Here is a 17497-nt window from a genome sequence, read left to right as displayed (position 1 = left end):
CTGAGGCCTGAGAGGCTGGTGGCCCTCTGCAGTCACACAGCTTGTCAGGATGAAGTCCGGTTGGAACCCACCCCACCAAGAAGGGCGCCTATGCCCTGCTGAGCCTTTGGTGGGTGCCAGGCCCTGTGTGTGGCCCTCTGAACCACACGTGCCAGTCAGTGTCACAGCAGACTCACTCCCGGTGGCACTGGCTCCTCCATTTCACAGAGACTGGAGCTACGGTGGAGAGAAGCAGGTCACTTGGCAGCGGCCAAGCTCGCAGGCCAAGGCCACCAGACTTCGCAGCTCTCTGGTCTGCCTCCTGATACCATCAGCCCCTGGCCCTGGGGTCAAGGGTTTGATGGCCTGGTGCCGGCTGTTCTGTGCCCGGCTCAGAGCAGCTTTCCATGTACAACAGGACTCTCAGGGACACGGTGATGTAAGGCTACGGCCCAGGCCTGGAGGCCACTCCTCATGAGCCCTGCCAATGTACAGGGAACAGGACAGGATGGATCCAATCTACGCACAGGTCTAAGGTCCTCCCAGTAAGAATCAGCTCCAGGCCAGTGGGAGGCCAGCACCCTTGACCACAAAGCAAAAGGAGTGGTTCTGGGCCTAATTGCCCATCTTTCTTCCTCCCCCCCCTCGATGCTATCTGCCCCCCAGAGCACCAGCCCCACTCCATTCTGGAATGAAGGTATGTTCTTGGCAAAATTATTTCACATTTCTGAGCCTCAGTTTCCTCATCTGTAAAATGGGAACGATAATCCCTAAATTCCAGAATGTTAATGAGAATTAAAGAGGCAGTAGATATAAACAGCCTAAAACACAACAGACACTCAAAAACTGCCAGTGTCCTTCCCACTCTCCTTCAGCCCTCAGTGTTCTGTGCTCCCTTCAACACAGTGACAAGGGAGCTATGTCTGTCCCTTATACCTGAGGAGAGGGCATGGGACAGGGGAAAGGACACAGGACCAGGAATCAGGCCAACTATGAGACTATCTTGAGGACCTCTCTGAACCTCAGTTTTTTCATCTATCAAATGAGGTGAACGATACCTCCCCAGTTTCCACCCTACAGGATAAAATGGGATGACAGTTCAAAAGTGTTCTGTGAACCGTACAGTCCTGTGTGGGGATTAATGTGAGGAATGAGAGTACTATTACTGCAAACAGCAACCACCACGTGCAGACTGAGGAGAGCTCTTTACTCATATTTTCCCATTAAATTTTATAACCTGGAGGAGCGCGGTTGCCAGTGTGTCAATGAAAAATCAGGCTACGGAACTGGCCCAGACCCCGCAGTGAGAGTCAGCACTGAACCCAGCCCACCTCGCTACATGTCTGGACCACCCACTGCTTCGTTATGGTCCTGCCAAGGCCCTGTCTGTCAGAGACCAGCTCCAACAGGGGGTCTCAGGAGACGAACGGATGGTGAGGAGTCGGCGAAAGAGGGGGTGGAGAAACAACACAGACACCAAAGTGAAGGTGTTGATCCCAATCTTTACTTGTGAAGTTGATCATATATACTTTTCATTTTGGCAGGCTTACTTTACTTTGTGGTTACAAAACAGGAATCATTATTCAAACAAAACAAAATATTACGTAGCTACAATTAGAATAGAATAATGTATCTTGGCTTATGCATAAGCAAGCATTTGTACTTTCAGTTCGCGTTTTGCTTTGAGCAGTTTCTGCTTAGTTAACTTTTAATAATAGTTACAAATGTCCCAAACTATTGGCCTATACCTTGACTATTCTTTCTTGACTTACTGACTGGAACCAGTGCCATGGTTACGGCAAGGGGTTGATTTGTTATTACTTTTAATCAAACAAAAGTAAGAGCACAAACCATTGTACACAGGAACAAGAACAAGTTGCCCAGTACTAAGCACTAATCTATCTTCTTAACATTAATTTTTCTTCTCTAGATTTTAATTTAATTTCTCAAAAACTTCCTTGACAGGAATACAGGGAGTTTTTCTTTAGACATTAACAATTTACACTCCACAGCTGAATCATTGCATTTAGAGCAAACAGATCCATTCTTTAGAAGTAGTTGCATTAATTGGGAAAGTCATGATTTTTCCTTTATACTTAATGGTCATATGAGAAATCAAAACTATACTTATTAAAGGAATACAAAATCAAATCAGCCCATTCCCAGAAACATACTGCGCTCCTCCAGAGGATGGACGCCTTGTGCCATCCACCTCAGTAGGGCCTTGCCATTGCCTGAGTCAGGGGAGGGGCGCAGCACCTGGCTGTGTCACTGGGCTCTGGGGAAGGGACTGTCCTGAGTTGTAGCCTTGAAACCACAGACATATTTGCCACTTGAGCTTCCAGATCTGAAACAAAAGGCGGCACCCCCTTTGGAAGACACCTTTGGTGGCCTCAGATGGCCCGGGGCCATCTCAGGCTGGGACTTGGCCATCTTGGCCTGCAGATTCCTTCACTCCACGTTCAAGTACCACCCTGCTCCATCCCTGGGGGGCCAGCAGGAGGCTGTCGCTGCACTGGGTGCTGAGGGGCATCCCACCCAGGAAATGCCCAGGTCAAGGAGAAAGGACAGGCAGGTTTTACCTGGTGTCAGCTGTGCCGCAGCACGAGGCACGAGTGAGTCAAGGACTCCTTCACCTGTGTACATGTTCCCACCTTCACCAAGAGCCCCAGCTGCCTTGATTTCATAATTGTCAAATTAGAATCATTTCCTGTCTCGTAAGGAGATGACTGTCCTTTTGAGAAGATTTGTCCCCTCTCAGGTAGCTTCTTCATTTTACCTACCTTGGGTGTCTTGAGTGGTTTTCAAAAAGTTAATGAGTATTTGTCAAAGCCAAAGTCTGTCCAGCATGGCTGCATGGATTATTTTTTTTCATAATCTGGCCCTTCCCAGCATTTAGGGTCCCAGGACAGGGGATAGCAGGGGGCAGCAGTAAAAGGTCCCTACTGCCAAGGGGTTTGAGTCAGGAGTGGGGTGCAGCCTGGCTCTGCAACTCCCTCTGGGTTCCATGGGGCTGATGGGAATTCAACAACATGAACCAGAAGTCCAGCTGCACAAAGGCAGGCGGGGAATTGGAATCTGAGGATGAAACCATCAACCCCAAAGTCAAAAGTACTTTGGAGAGTCTGTGAGGCCACGGAAGACCCTGCCTACGTGGACAACTTAACTCTCCGATAAGCTGTTAGAACTTCCGTTGGGCCTTAAAGTCTGATGTGGTATGTCCAGCCTTGACTCCATTTGCTCACAGCTTTCAAAACTCAGTCAATGCTAGCCAAGGACGATGCTGCATCCTGAAGCCACAAAATAAAATGACCACAGCTATCAGCTCCTGTGTGCCTGGTATATGTCACAGACGAGCTGACGCATCACAGTGTGTTCTGTAGTGCTCAAAGCCCTGCATGATTGTAATCTCAACTACTTTGGAGGCTGAGGCAGGAGGATTGCAAATTTGAAGCCACCCTGGCCAATTTTGCAAGTACCCTGTTTCAAAACTTTGACAAAGCACCTGCCTAACATATGCAAGGCCCTGAGTTTGATTCCCAGCACCTCAAACAAAACAACTCTACAGTTTGATGTTATTAATGCTGTTACACAAAGAAACTGAGACTAGAGATGAATAACTCACACAGCAGGGCCCCACAGCGAGTGACAGGGCAAAGCCCCTCCTGTGACCAGGCCTGGCTGGCAGGTGCAGTAGGTGGCGTCCCCTGCAGCCCATTCCTTAGTGTCCCCATTGGTGCTTACCCAGCAGGTACTTGATGATGGCTTGATTGTGTTCCCAGAGGTTGCTGAAGGTCCCCCAGCGTGAGTGGCCATCAGGCACGGTGTTGGCCTTGATCCAGCCCCCACAGGCATAGCTGAAGAAGTCCTGGCAGGGGTCCACCGTGGGGTCCATGGAGTTCAAGATGGAGCTGGTCACTGAGATGCAGGCCTCGCTCAGGCACACTGGGGGTGTTCCTGGAGGGGTAAGGGAAAAAAGTCAGTTATGGGCAGGGAGGAGGGTTGGGGAGGGCAGCGCAGGTAGCCTAGGGCCCCCAGCACACAAGCTCCACCCTTGCCCTGACCGAACAGACTAGGAACTGGATGGTCACTAGACCCCGAACAAGAAAGGGTTCAGCAGCTTCATGATCTTCTGGTTTGTGAAATAAGACTTCTGCCCGTTGCCTAAAGTCCCTTCTGTGGCTTAAAAGAACCTAGAGCCCAGGTGCTTTTTTCTCTTTCTAGGGATTGAATCCAGGGGCTCTTCACCACGGAGCTATATCCCCAGCCTTTTTACTTTGAGACAGTTTTGCTAACCGACATAATCTGGGATTACAGGAGGGCACCAGCACACCCAGGGGTGCTTTTCCCTTAATCAGCTCTTCCTCCACAAAGATTCTCTAACTTCTTATTATTCCCTGACGCTCAACACACTTATCCACTCATTCACGCACTCAGCTACTCCACAAAATCAATACTGAGGCCCTTTGCCGAGTACAGAGTGTGTGTGAGGCGGGGAGACAGGAGGCAGTCTTTCCCTTCAGGAGCCGACCCTTTTCTGTTGGGGACATACATGTTACATAAGCAAAGTCAAAACACACCAGGAGAAACTGCCACTTATTTACAAAACTAAACTGAACGTTGACTAGGAGCCAACTGGGAGATGCGGACATATGGTACTAGGACTCAGGGACAGGGAAAGGAAATGGAGAAGCCATTCCCTCACCAGGCAGGAGAACTGCTTGTCCCAATTGAGGGGGGGGTGGGTCGGTGGCTGAACAACCCTAAACCAAAACAATAAATAAATAAACAGAAACAACCTGAGAGGCTGGTTTGCTAAAGGCGTGAGCAAGGGCTGGACCCTGCCTCAAGGCTGTCTGATGAGGTCTTGCAAGGGACCAATCTGGCAGGTCCCCAGAGGCTCATGGCCTGCCCACAGGAGCCACCCAGGCCACAGGGGGGACTGCTTCCTGAACAGGCTGGGCACCAGGACCACCACCCACGTTCACGGTCTTTCAACCCTTGCTCCAGCGTCAGATACGGATGGGATATCCCTGAGGAATCTGAGGCTCTGAGAGAGCGACCAGATCAAGGTCATCCAGCCGCACAGGAGAGCTGAGAGCCAATGCTGGCCTGTCCTGGCCCAGCAGCCCCAAGGCCGTGTTTTCCTGCTGTCCATTTCCTCTTTGGTGGCCACAGCAGGGGCTGAAGTGGCCTGATTGGCAGGATTGGTTCTTTCATCACACAGGGAGGCAGTGAGGCTGAGTAGCTTTGGAGACTGGTAGATCTGGGTTCAAATCTGGTGCAGAGACCTCCTGTACGAGCCTGGGTTGGGGGCGCAGCTCGGCAGTATGCATCTGCCACCGAAGGCTGAAGCTAACCCAGTGGGCAATCTACCTACTCCCATAGCGTCCTTGAAATGCCCTTGGCGGCAGCAACATTTGGAGGCTTTCGCTTGGCCTACAGCCAACAGGGAACAGCTCAGGGGGCTTCAGAGTCTCCCCCAATTTACAGCTAGAGTCAACAGAATTGAGCTGACTCCTGAGAGCAGAGTAGCCACCCAGGGCTGCAGCCAAGAACTCCAGGACTGACCTGTGGTGGACTCCCAGCTGCTAGCCATAGACGTCCTCAGCGGGCGCCCCCTGGCGGCTGCGCGGCGCTCCCACAGCCCTGAGCGGCGCTCCCAGGGTCCTCTGCTGCTCACAGGAAAGGCTGTGCACGCATGGCGCGCGGGGCGGAACCTCTTGCAGCAAGATGGAGGGCCGAGTGCCGGGCTTCTTAGTAGCCTTCCAGGCGAAGGGCTGACCGGAGGCGGTGAGGACGCGGGTGCAGGAGCAGGACTTACGGCAGTGCGGCCTGACAGGTAAGTGGGCTGCAGGAGAAGGGCCGCCCAGACGCGCCACCTGGTGCACACCAGGTTTTCGTGAGCCGAGTCTCGCGAAAGGAGGTTTCCCCGCGTGCCGGTGCTTCCCCTCCGCCGGTAGGGGGTGGGTGGAGCTCGGCGCGAGGCACTTCCGGGTAGCCGGGCGGTGGGCGAGGAAACGTGCCAAGTGGGGCGCGAATCCCGGGTCCAGGCGCTCCGGCTGTGGGGGTGATGCTGGTCGGACTCGGAAGACGCACCGCCTCTTTGACTCTCCTGACGGAGCCTGCACAGGGCCGCAGGTGGCTGGCCGCTGGGTGGTTCTCCCCGCGGCGTTCGGGCCACTCACGCTCGCGCCGTCCTGCGCTGTCAGTCGGGGTCCGTCCTGCCCTGGGGAGCCACCGCAGCGACCCTCACCGGCCTCCCCCGCCCCGTTCCTCGCGGGAGCCCGGGACCGTCGCGGCGCCCGTGGGAGGCGGAGTCGTCGTCAGTCGTCTCGCGGAAGCGCTGGTGGAGCGCGGGGGGCGTGGGCGAGGGCAGGACTGGGGGGGGGGCTCGCCGGAGGTTCCCGCCCGGAGAGCGGCCGTCTTAGTGGAGAGCGCTCGGCCCGCCCCTGACTGTGGGGTCCCACCCGCGGTTCAGTGGCTCTCGGGAAACGAGGCTCCGCCGGCTTCCCTCAGAGGGTGGTGGGCGGGTGGAGAGGGGCCTGTGTGCGCGGCTGGTCCGCCGCAGTGACCCGGAGAGACTGCAGGGGACTGCGGAGGTGGCGGGTCGCCGGGGAAGCCTTGGGAAGAGCAGTCGGGGTGTAAACTACCAGGCAGTGCAGGGAAGAGGGGGAACACCAGACCCAAGGGTAGCGACTGGTCATCCTGTTTGTTAAAGTAAATGGATATTTTGGGAAACTGTTTGTGAGCTAAGATTTTTCTTTTCCTGATTCCAGCAGTCGTGTGTGTTCTTTGTAAAACATTTGGGGAAATAGCCTATGCCTTTGGTGGGTTCCTGGATTCCTGGTCCTGGAGGTAGATACCACCGTCATGAGCCAGTTCTGTGATGGTTATCCAGCAGTTGCCCTTCCTACAAAAAACTTTATGGTGACCTAATTCCCTATATTAAATCCTTTTCTGTTTAACTTCTTTTTGGATATTTTTTTTTTTAGTTTTGCAGTCATCTTCTAAGTATTAAATATTGTTATCTTTGTATAGTTTCATATCATTTTAATTAAACATGTTATTATATACTAATTATAGATTCACATGCAGTTTAAAAAAAAGAGATCCCATGGAACCTTCCTCAGTTTCCCCAGTGATAATATCTTGCAAAACTTCTGTAGAATATCATAGCCCAGACATTGACTGGAGTTTTAGAACAGAGGTCTGACTTTGGAGAGCCAACAGATCATTTAGAACAAGAGGAAGCTTCAAACTGCAAGGCATCCTGATCTCACAAGAGGGGAAGGTTAATCATGGCAAGGTCTTTTGGGCGTGAGTACCTGGACTGCCTCATTATAGTCACCTCCTCCTAATCACATATGGTAAAGGGTGAGTGATTAGATAATGACAAGTATCATCACCATTGCATCACACATAATTAATCCTCTCCTAAAATTCCACTATGCCTGCTGTCCATCCCTCCCCAGTCTCCTTCACCCTGACAAACACTGTGTCTTTTCACTGTCCTGAGGGTGGTCTTTTCCAGAGTGTCATGTAGTTAGAATCATGCAGCATGTAGCCTTCTCAAATTGCTTTTCATCACTGAATATCTGCCCTTGAGTTTCCTCCATGTATTTTTATATAGCTTATAGCTCACTTTTTATCACTGACTAATGTACACCTTCAGATGACACAGTTTGTTTTTCAAATCAGTTTCAAAAAGACATCCTTCTTGATTCTGAGTTTTGACCAGTGTGAATAAGGCTTTTATAAACACTCCTGGGCGGAAAATTGTGTGCATGTAACTTACCAATATTTTAGAAAAATTACCAGTGATCACTGGATCATGTGGCAAACATATATTGGCTTTGTGAGACCCGGCCTGCCTCTTTCCAGCAGCTGTCCCCTTTCAGCCATATAGAGAGAGCCCTCCTGTCATGCTGCCCTCTCACTGACACTTGGTCTTACTAGTGTTCTGGATTTTGGCCACTTTGGCAGGTGTGCAGTGGTATTCATTGTTTCAATTTGGATTTTTCTGGTGATATGGGGTGTGGAACAGCTTTTCTGGGGCTTTTTTGCTGTCTGAATATCTTTTTGTTGAGGCATCTCTTCAGGTCTTTTGCCCAACTTGTAACTGGGTTGTTTGTTTTATTGTGGAGAAGTTTGAAGTGTTCTTTGTATATTTTTAATTCCATTCTTTTATCATGAGTTTTGTAAAAAATTTTTTTGAGGGTGTAGTTTGTATTTTCATTCTCTTCATAGTGTCTTTCACAGTTTAAGTTTTAATTTTAATGAAGTTTACCTGTGCATCTTATATATCATGGACTTGATTATGGACCGTGGATTTGGAACCCAAAGCAAACTAGTTATGTTATCTCGTTTATGTGAAAAGAACCAAAATAGACCTCTGAAATTTCGCCACATGTACCTGTCAAGCAGGAGTGTTCTCAATGACCTAAGCTGAAACTTGCCTTATACGAGTCCTGTAGTGCAACTGGAGAACCAAGCAGCAATCTTTTATGAAGGAAAGAACCTATGCTATCTTCTAGTCTTATAGTTTTGAATTTTCCATTTAGTCCTATGATCCTACATATTTATGATCCCCTGCTGAGTTGAGTTTGGTGAAGAGTTTTGGTTCTGCATGTGTATTTTTGAGGGGATGCACAGTTCATGCTGGTAGTAAAAAATCTATTTTTTTTCTGAATTCCAGGAGGTAATATTATTATAATTGCCATCACCTCTGTCATTATGAATATCTTGTTTACAGGAAGTCAGCTCTTACCTCACAGGATTCTGCTGGTTTTTTTTTTTTTTACCAGTTTTGAAGTTAACTGCATTTTGGACTATGCCTGTAGTGTGGATGTGAATGGCCTGACATGGCAGATTCCTGAGGCTTGAATCTCAAAGGCACATTAGCTGGGGTTTCCTAAAGACTGGGCACCTGGTTCTGCCATCTATTGCTTACCTGGTCAGTAGATTCTAAAGTGGGTCAAAGAATCCACATTAACTGTGGAGATGCCTGGAGATGCTCCCCTTTGCAGCACAGGTCTAGTTGTTTGAGCACTAACAAAAAATTCTAAGGAATTAGCTAAGGTTACACAAGTTCTAGTCTCCACCTTCTTTTTAGTGGTTGAATCCTAATTCTAGAACCAAAGTTCTAGACAGAATATGTTGGAATCCCAGCTTTTACTAAAAAGATCAAAAACAATTTTTGTATAGGCTTCCTAAAATCGCATTTGGTATGTATACTTTCTAGCATGGAAAACATTAATAAGTTTATAATGAAAATGAAATTTTAGACCTCAATATTTTCAGATCACCTGGTTATATAAAAGTGCTGCTTATGGTTATTGTAAACATTATCAAAAAATTCAAGTTATATGGTCACTTTCCCTTCTATTTTGTATCCTTTCTTCACACTCAAGCAACAAATTAAAATGCCATGTGTAAAAAATATACACATGAAAATAATACTAAAATTATAAATAAGAATAAATCATGACAAAAAGTTCATTTCTAGGAAGAAACTGAAGATCTTAGCTTATTCATTGTATTGTTTATTATGTATTGCAAAACTTCAATACATAGATAATAAACTATATATACTATTATAAACATTCAAATTGATAATGAAATAATTCAAATACTTCAAGTTATAGTAAAGATGAAAACTTTTCTAACCTCTCCGTCTCTGAAAAGTTGAGTCTAAATTGTTAAATATTTTTCTCTGAGGTTGGAAGGCAAAAGGGACAGAAAATCCATGTTCTATTCTTGATTTACATTTGTATTCTAACTGCTCAGATTCTAAGTGTGTAAGAATTGGCTTGGAGACTGGATCCTGGCCAATAAACCCACCATGTACTTTGGCTGAATACTGAAAAGAAGATTGGCCTCAGAAAGAATACTGTAGAAACATCTGCTTGCTTTCACTAAAAGAGAGCCCCAGGCCCTAAGATCTTCAACAAAGAAGTTTTAAATCAGTTATTTGGGATGCATAACTTGGTGCTGAGGAATCAGCAAAGAAAGGAAGAAAGTATTCTAAATGTATTTATTTTAAAAAATAGGGAGCAGGAAAGAGTGATAAATACTGGAAAAATAATGCAGCTCAGAAATCAATAAAGACATTACAAGAAACTGCATGACTTTTCAGTATTTTAAATGATATTACAGATATCATGTATTAATGCTGTATAAATGTACCATGCACTAAAGAGCTCTGCACCATGAAATAAGTTATTAGGCCTAGAAAACATCATCTTTACTTTATCTCTATTTCCATTTTCAGTTTTAGGAAGTTAAAGATATTAGAATCATAGCTATTCATTTCCACAATGTAGGAATATATATGTAGTGACTTAAACTCCTTAGTGGAATATTCTAAAAAAAAGGTGGATTCTTGCCATATGTCACAATTTTGAGATGGCTCTTCCAAGTTCTCCTAGAAACGTACTCTAAGAGAGACACAATAAAATAAAATTATCGATGCAAATACAATTCTAATGTGACTAATCATAAGTTTATTTTGATTTACTTTTTAAAGGATAACTTGCATATCTACTCTCCAAAAATTCTTCCTGAGCCCTCTGGCAATTTGCATCAGTGTTTGTCCTTTGTCAGCTGGACAACAGTTTATCCCATACTTCTGGTAGACCTAACCTTTACTCAAATCCTTTGACCTTCTATGATCTTGGTTGTCAATCTTCTGTTCTTGGGATCTTACCCAGAAGTGTCATGTATATGCCCTCACTGTACCTGATCTCTACAGTGCAGGTGCCAGCTCAGTGGTAATCTTTTGTTGATTTTTTTCATTGGCTTGGTTGACATTCTGTACTGTAATCTTGGGAGCAAGCCCAGAGGGGATTTATGTGTCTCCTTAGGAGTTATACACTAAATCTTTGGTAAATACAAGCAGTCATAATTGCAAATGCATACCTTAAAAAATAATCACTGGCTATCACTGGACAACTTGAACCAAAGCAGCAAATAAAGAGTTTTGCTATTGTGGTAGCTTAAAGGTGATAGAATAAAGTAAAATCTAGTATCTTTTGATTTTTTGTCATTCTGTAGGTTGTCTTTTCTTCTAAATTAAGCCAATTTGCTAATTAGAAAACTGAAATTAGTCCATTTTTTTATTTTGTTTTTTAAAAGAATTTTAAAAGTTAAAAACTAAGCTATTACTCTTTAAAAAAGCTACTGGGTGATGGCATACAACATTCATTCTATTAATTCAGAGAGTACATTCTCAACTATGAGTATTCCAGTGACCTAAACACAGTCCAAAGGCTGTTTTTTCATTCTCTAAAGCAAAATTTGAAGTCAGCACTCTATCCTTGAAATAAAACATATACTTCTTAGCATAGCATGGAAGTCTGAGAGATCACCAGAAGTATGTAATAAGTAAGCAGATTGCTCAATTTTTCCATCTTTTTTCTTGACTGTCCCTCTCTCAATCCATTCCTCAAGATTTACTAAATCACCTACAACTTCCAGAAAATTCCAAATGTCCTTTATCTTGTCCCTTACACAAGCCCCTAGTCCATTCCTGTCCATTTGAATTGACAATTCCCTTTACTCCTTGAGATTATTGCATAGACCTCCTTTTTTCTAGGGTTGTCCAAAATTCTTGGAGAACCCTTACCTAAGAGTCTGTACCAAGGTCTCATCCCACGGGGTTGCTTCTCACCCACGACTTACCTTACTAAGTCATGTGTCTGGAAAAGTTCCCTACACATCAAGGCACCAGTCAGACACCTGACCTGATGAATGAACAAAGGAACCTTCATACACAGGGAATTCTAAAACTCCCCTAAACAAGCATTAGACTCACCTGCTTTTGCATCACAACTATAGCCTGCATAATGTAGCCAGGAGGCAGCCCATGGCTCCTGGGTAGAATGATGGCTTGCTACAGTGTCACACTCAGGGTGCACCTGTGTGCCAAGGCAAGAGGAAGTGAGAACCCACTGGTTTCTAAAACATTCTTCCAGACAGTGTGAACTCTTGATTACAAGATCAGAAATCCACCAAAATCAAAGGGCTAGACAATGAACCACAGATTTCTCTATCCAGAATACCTGAAAACATGTTATAGAGTCACAACTAAGAATTCAAAATTGAAGCAAACCTATAATGAGTTGTTTGCAAAAGAGCTCCTCCAAAGGCGATTAAATAACTTTATAATTAACTATTATTTTTATTGATATTTTATGCAACTTATAAGAAATGAATTTGTAATGTTTATCATTCATTTCTACATATAGATAGTTATTGCAATTCAATGCATGCACAAATATCTTAGAAAAATAAGCAGTGAAATTCACTGTTTCACTAAGGTCAAGTTTGATTTTTAAAAAATTATTTTTTGGACCCAATCTAAAACATTATTTTTAAAAATTTAAAAGAAATTTAAATTAGTTATATGGAAATATAATGCAAAAATAGCCCCAAGAAATGTCTCCTAATCAGAAGTGAGGGTACTGGTCAGCATTTGTTCTTTTCCTCCCACTTAAGCCTTTTTTTATACCTTTCCACCTTTTCTCCATAGCACCCATTAAAGCCCATGTTTAGTTGTTGGTATTTTTAGGTACTGGCCTCTGGATTGTTTAGGGTTATTTTTGTATACACCTTCAAAAATATGCTCATTAATTTGAGATGTTTTTCCTAAAATTTGTATTAGTGGATTTTATTTCCTTTCTTGACTTGTTGATAGTTTGATTATAGTCTTTTCTCCACTCTGGCACTGACCCCTGTATGGTTTGGTATCCTACTCATAGATTTTTCCAGATCAGTCCAGATTATCTTCTATAAATAACAGTAATAAACAACAAATAGCAGGGGAATTGCTTCTGTGTGAGGAATATCTAACTCCTTATCCTTGGTTATGAGGCTGTAACACAAAAAGTCCAATACATTTGGTATATTTTGATACTGATAAGTTGAGAAAAAGAGAGATTTAAAACATTACTGTTTAAATACAAGAATCTGACCATATATATATATATACAAAAAAAATTCTAAGAAGAAACAATGTTAAGTTTATTGATTGCTCAATGACTTGAAAGGTATCATTCATCATTCCTCATTACCATTATGGAGAATTCTTTGGAAAACCTTAAATAATGAACTTCTCATTGTGCACGATGTTCACGAATATTTAGTGTATGAGTCTTATAGAAATGCATATTGTTTTCTGTGCATATTCTGCAGAAGAACCCATGCTGATGAAGACCAAGCAGAGTAACTGACAGTTCAAGTTTAAGAAATCAATTTTCTACAAAGCATTTAATTGCCTGCCTACTCAACAGACCGTAACCTTTTTCTCTTCTGTAAGGTCTCCTCTACTGCAACTTTAAATCTTTATTGATCCTAACATTTCAATCAATAATGCTCATTACACTAGCTGAATGATACTAAGGACAAAAATCTTTACCTTTTTCTAATCATACTGAAACACATCTGTGCTTTCCTGGTAAAACGTGACTCACCCTACTCTACTTTTAACAAACATACATTATCAGGGTATTTTAACAGACAGCCTATAATTTTTATCCTTTCTCTTAATCCTTTCAAAATGATCTATTCCTCCCTTCCTCAAGCTGCAGTAAACAGCAGTACAGCAGCAAATTATCTGCAAGAGACTAAAAAGATTTTACTATGATCAGAAAATCAATATGGCCAGTAACATGGTCCTTGACAGAGTACCTCAAAGTTTTCACTGCTTTAGAACCAAAGCACATCACCTCCCAGAAAAATCTACCATCAAATGGATACATATATTTTCCTTCCAAAATATCCAAAATGAATAGCTGCACCTACATTTGTTCTTTGATATTAAATACTGTGTATATCCAATTAGGCCCCAAGATTGTCTTGAAGTTTTTAAAAAATGTGAAAGTGACAAAAATGTAAATGTTGGAAATATTTTCTGTATTTGATTCAGGATTGCTTAGTATTTTCACACAAAGCATCACAAAAATTCTATCATCTTAAATTAAGCACACAAATAAAAGCCTAGCAGTAATCCATAGATTTGCTGTCAATAGATCATTATTTGCCTCATAACCTTTTATCTTTTTTCAACTGTATCCATCTGAATGCCTAGAAGAAGAAAAAATCAGCATTTGCAAGACATATTTTGATTCTGGTGTTCTTTAAAAGCCTCTAGACCCAAAAAATGGCACATGGCTTTTCAATGTCACTTAAATGTATACTCAAGAGTCTGGTTTTATAAGGCATCATTTGATTTTATACGTTTTTTAAATTACCAGAGTGTCTGATCTAGCAACCTTGGGCAAGAGTGTGAAAGGAACATTCTGAAGGCCAGGAACTCTAAGCAAATCCCATTCAATACGAAGTTTGTTACCTGACCAGCCAATTTCCTTTCTATTATTATCCCTAGTTTCATATTAGACAGTTAAATTAAAATTCAAGTAAAGTTATATTTTTATATCATCTGGAAAAGACATTCAAAATTTTCAGCTCCCTCTAGCTGCTATGTCAGTAAAAAAAAAAAAAAAAAAAAAACCTTTCCTAGATGTTGCAAAAATAATAAATGTCACAGGCTAGCATTTATTCTTCCTAAAAAGACATACATATTCACTGAGAAAAGTTTTCCCATAATGTCCGTAATAAGACATTCTAAGTACTGGCTCAGCCCTGTACTTGTGAGTGGGTGCACTTGATGGAATGATAAAACTGCACAGAAATTGTTCATTTCCCCACAGAAAGGAAAAGAGTCAATGTATCTGTGCTTCTCATTAATATATTTTCTTGACATATTTTATATTGAGAATAGTGCCCAAATCACTCAGAGTTAACATAGTTTAATATGATAGATAAAATCTAGAGTTAATGGGTTCAATTAAATGTAAAACACCTCAATTCACCAATTCTATGAAAGAAAAACAAAGAAGTACTTTCTTATTCATTTAACAATTTATATATATATATAAATTTATGTCCATGTGTATATATATATTTTCTGTATTTGCTTTCCTGATAAAACATGACATACATACACACACACACTATATATATATATATATATAAATTTATGTCCGTGTGTATATATATTTTCTGTATTTGCTTTCCTTATAAAACATGACATACATACACACACACTATATATATATGTGTATATATATATATGTATATATAATATGAATATATATATATATAAATATAATATGAATACATATATATATATAATATGAATATATATATATATATATATATATATATATATTCCCCCCCCCTTGGAGTCTACTTTGTACCTACAAATACCTTTAGGTGCTGGCAGAAGTGAATTCACAGCAAAGCTAAAAATGCTTGGTTTTTAGAGCCCCTTACTTGCAGAGATCTTTTTTCAAGGTTCTTGTAGGGGCCTTGAAGTAAACTCTCAGTCACATGCAAAATTTGCAAAAGCAAAATGATTTAACTGCAAGGTTATAATTGCTGTCTTCTTTGCATCCTAGCATCTTTCTATCCTGATGTGTAGTGTTTAAATGGATCTTGGTTATTTCTGGAACTGAGCTAAGAGAAGTTGAGTTAGGGATGCACTGAGGATAGGTTTATTGGGGCTTATTTATGTGATTTACAGTTACTTCTGTTTATAGTTAGGTTATTGTATCCTGGTATAGGAATTGCTTCCAAAACACTCCTACTGCTCACTACACAAAGTTATCCCATTTAATAGTGAAATATAGGGTCAGAGGTTTTGCCTATGTACTAGGGCCACCAGGACTAGGAAGTGTGTGTGGTGGAGAAGAAGCAGGTTGGAAATGCATAAAGCCAGAAACTATTCTCTGCAATAATCTTTCAAACATTATGGCTCAAATGCTAAGGAACTTCAGAGATTTTTCTTTTTAAATTTTTTTTGTAGTTGCATATGGATAGCATGCCTTTATTTTATTTATTGATTTTTATGCGGTGCCAAGGATCAAACACAGTGTCTCACACATACTAGGCCAGAGCTCTGCCACTGAGCTATAGCCTAGCACCAAATTTTTCTTTTTGTATTTCACCATAATTTAAAATTTACAAGACATTAGCAATAATGCATTTTGATGTTGAAAGGCTTTCTAAACTCTCAGTAATTTAAATTCAATCCTCCATGCTAGTAAAAAGAATAATTTTGTATTCTCTTTATAGAAAATTATAGGACAAAATGGTTATGAGAGTCAATCAGAAACAATGTTACTAAAAATTGTGGGAGGAAAAGGGATAGGAGTGGGTCAGGCAGTAAAATAATAAAATATTATTTTTCTAGATTTTGTAATGATTATACTTACAATGCTTATATTTAAACTTTACAATGAAGTTTTTCAAGCATTCTGAGTAAATATTAATTTTCATTTCTATTCTGTTTGGTAACTTTCTATTCTTTTTCTTAAAGAGGGCACTTAATTTTAGACCCCCAACATCTCCATTATTCCAGCGAGTCTTCGGTATAACAATGAACAAAGTCAAGTTCCATTCCTTTTGGTAACCAAACTTTAGTAAGACAAAAGAAAACAAAGAAGCCAACAGTATCAGATGGGAATAATCCAGAAAATAATTTTATAGCAAACAACAGACTATAAAGTAAAATGGCACTAATAGAGTTTGGGAGGGCAGAGGGAGGTGCTGTTTTGGGGAAAACGAATTCAAGAAGAATAAATGCGTAGGCTCTAAGGTTAATACCTATTTGGTCTCCTCATAAATAAGCATGATATTCCCTATATACTAGTGAACATACAAAGACAAAGGCAATTAGGTTAGGGAAACAGCCTAGGCCCAAACATGCCAGGACTTGGGGGTCAGAGTTTATCAGTAAGTGGGCTTTTTATTTACTTCTTTGGTTGACATGGAAAGAATTGCAATATTCACATTATGGAATATAAGAAAACAATTTGTTAAGCAAATTTTCAAACTGATTCAGTAAGTGTCTAACCTTAATATCATGTCAATACTGAATTCCAGACATCTTCAATTGCTACCCAATGGCAACATTTGCAAAATAAAAGCTCTTCATTCTGATGTTTAAGGTTTCCTACCAACTGCCTGACCATCTTTCACCCCAACTCCCAGTATAGCATGCTTACTCCAACCAACCAATGACTTCTGTTTATAGACCATGTCTTGGCACCATTACAGAAAACTTGCTCCAATCTGGAATGTTTGTCCAATTTTATTTGTCTTTCAGGACTTTCAAAATATCTTGGAGTGTCTTCCCAAAAATAGAATGGCAGTTGGCAATAGGAGTCTCACATTCAGAGGCCCTGGGATGTTGGGAAAATCTTGTGGGGACCTGGACAGTTAATTCTACTCTCTCAGTTTCCATTCCTCATCTGTAAGAAGAAAACAGGCATAGTATCTTTATGAAGTCTGTAAGGAAGACATGTAGCGCTGTGTGTGGTCACTCAGCACTACCTATAGTGAGTTCATTTCTGTCTCTCTTTGCTACTAAATGCATATTGAATTATATCACATAAGCCTCCTCATTATGGGCATTATTTTGAAAATCTGAGGAACATGAGCTTTTGTAAATTCC

At 42.0% G+C, this 17497-nt stretch overlaps 1 pseudogene across 1 annotated transcript in view; it reads right to left on the bottom strand.

Moving 5' to 3' along the window:
• LOC144374747 (endothelin-converting enzyme 1-like) overlaps positions 1–6298 on the bottom strand; it is a 40078-nt pseudogene extending 33780 nt beyond the window's left edge. Inside the window, exons 1-2 of the transcript XR_013434064.1 lie at positions 5551–6298; positions 3724–3936 (exon numbers count right to left, since the gene is read on the bottom strand). The product of XR_013434064.1 is annotated as an endothelin-converting enzyme 1-like (transcript). The remainder of the gene's footprint in view (positions 1–3723; positions 3937–5550) is intronic.
• Positions 6299–17497: the final 11199 nt, after the last annotated feature.

This window comes from Ictidomys tridecemlineatus, unplaced genomic scaffold (assembly GCF_052094955.1).
Source record: "Ictidomys tridecemlineatus isolate mIctTri1 unplaced genomic scaffold, mIctTri1.hap1 Scaffold_85, whole genome shotgun sequence".
Lineage (NCBI taxonomy): Eukaryota > Metazoa > Chordata > Mammalia > Rodentia > Sciuridae > Ictidomys > Ictidomys tridecemlineatus.
The sequence above is the reverse complement of the archived record's forward strand: the minus strand, read 5'-3'. Positions and strand labels throughout refer to the sequence as shown.